A 2,643-nucleotide genomic window follows, 5' to 3' on the forward strand; every position below is an offset into this window, starting at 1 on the left:
AGTATGGACAGTGAATATGGGGAACTTCTGTATCACACTCAAGTTAGATGGCTGAGTCGTGGAAATGTTTTGCAGCATTTTTTTGCACTCAGAGAGGAGATTGATTCCTTCGTGAAAACGAAAAACAAGGAGGTTCCACAGCTTGCTGATTCCACTTTTATCTGCAACCTTGCTTTTCTAACAGATGTAACTGATCACCTGAATGCACTGAACTTGAAACTTCAGGGTAGAAAACAAGTGATAACACAGATGTATGACAGTATTAAGTCATTCAAAGTCAAGCTTACTTTGTGGGGGAAACAGCTGACTGCTGGCAATTTGGTCCATTTCTCAACTCTGAATTCCTTAAGAAAAGTTGAACCCAAATCCTTGAAAGAATATGCAGAGATAATTTCTAATTTACACAAACAGTTTGATGTGCGGTTTAAAGATTTAAAGGCATTCGAACCACATTTTCAACTTTTTTCTACACCATTTGCTGTTGAAATTGACAATGTTGCAGAGGAAATGCAGATGGAGTTAGTGGAGCTTCAGTGTGACACGATTTTGAAGCAGAAGTATACAGATGTTGGAATTCCAGAATTCTACAGGTTTCTTTCACAAGAAAGATTTCCCATGTTATTCTTTGCTTCTGCAAGGATAATGGCAATGTTTGGAAGTACATATATATGTGAACAGTTTTTCTCTTCCATGAAGATTAACAAATCTGGGTTAAGGTCAAGGCTCACTGATGAACATTTGCAAGCAACACTGAAATTGGTTTCGTCTCAGGATATCAAACCTAATATTGATGTTCTGGTTGATGCAAAACACTGCCAGCTAAGTGGCCAAAAATGAAATGTCAAAATTAGCACTGACTTTTCACATTACAGTTAAAGAAGTTAATAAAAAGTTAATACATTGACTTTTAATAGCATACTATATTTTAATACTATACTACTATATTACTCTTTTTTTTTCTGCCTACCTCCAGGCGCTTCCCGCCGCCAAACAGCTGTTGGTGGCGCTTAGCACTTTCCTGGAGGGAGTGGGGAGCCACGCGCTTAGGGGAGGAGGTGGAGAAGAGACAGGGCAGGGGCAGGGCCTCATGGAAGGGGAGGAGTGGGGGTGGGACCAGGGGCAGCAAGGGGGCGTGTCAGTGATGCGGCCCTCGGGCCAATGCACTAGTCTTCATGTGGCCCTCGTGGTCATTTGAGTTTGAGACCCCTGGTTTAGACCAAGTACTACAAATGTCCAGTTCTTTTGTAGGAGCGCTCCCGCGGCAGCACTTTGAAGCGTGAGCATGGTCCCAGCACTCCTGGCAATCCACCTCCATGAGGGGAATAGCTCCGAGCACTGGGAGCGTGGCTCCCAACGCTCGGAGCCTGTCCACGCTAGCGCTTTAAAGCGCTCAAACTTGCTGCGCTCAGGGGAGGTGATTTTTCAGATCCCTGAGCCAGCAAGTTAGAGCGCTATAAAATGTAAGTGTAGACAAGCTGCAACACTGAACTGCTGCATTTTAGCATACACATCGTGAGGCAATGCAGACTTCCCAGATTTTCAGTAGAGGAGGTGTTTCCCTTCCACTTCTGCAGAAGCTGGGGGTGAGGACATCACACTGTTAAAGAGCAGCACTGCTTACGTTCCCATTGTGCTTGCTGCCTTTTGAACAAGACCCTTCTCAGCCTCTTGGGGAGTCACTTCAAGGTAACATCCTCCAAAGCCAGGACAGCTTGCAGAGGTGCCCGTACAGTTACTATCCTACTCCCTGCTCTCAAGGGAGCATGAGGACAAAGGAAAGTACACTCAGAAAAGGATGCTGGATGTAGTGCAGATACAAACAGCTCTTCTGGAGAACACTGTGGTGCTATGTTCACAGCCAGCACCCCACCCAGCCATGTCCTGCAGTCTCTGGAGAACAAAGCATACTGCGAATCTCCTTTTGCTCCTGCAAATGGCAGGTCCTGCCTGCACTATTCCACCCACCAACACAGGGAGAATAGTTCCCATAACACATTTTTTGTTAGACCATCAGCACAGCCATGTGTGTGCCCAGCTCAGTCACAGATCCATTGGAATCTCCTTCCTTAGAGGTTCTTAAGGTCAGGCTTGACAAAGCCCTGGCTGGGATGATTTAGTTGGGGATTGGTCCTGCTTTGAGCAGGGGGTTGGACTAGATGATCTCCTGAGGTCCCTTTCAACCCTGATATTCGATGATTCTATGATCTGAAGTTTGCACTGTTATGTTAAATCAATTAAGGATTTTGTTATGTACAATTTGGCTGAAATATTTCACTTAGGTATAGCTTCCATCACACTGCTTATTAATATACTCTTTACATGAACACACTGCATCCATTTCCTTGGTTAAAACACATTCATATTCCACCAGCACACTCTGGCATCAAAGTAGGCACACAGCACATCCTTGCCCTATGCCCCTGGCCAATTGGGGCACCATTTAGAAGCTGTTCATAACAAACAAAGTCCATGCACTTCCACCTCCCAGCCTTTGGTGGGGATCTCCCCCTTGCCCTCACACAGATTTTTTGCAAAACACAGCAATCACTTATCCCATGAGGCAGATATGGTTCAGCAGCCTCCAGCTTTCGTGGATGCTCCTTCTCCTTCCCTTCAGTCTGCCAAATGCCCACTCCACCATCA

This window comes from Chrysemys picta, chromosome 12 (genome assembly GCF_011386835.1).
Source record: "Chrysemys picta bellii isolate R12L10 chromosome 12, ASM1138683v2, whole genome shotgun sequence".
NCBI classification, from domain to species: domain Eukaryota; kingdom Metazoa; phylum Chordata; order Testudines; family Emydidae; genus Chrysemys; species Chrysemys picta.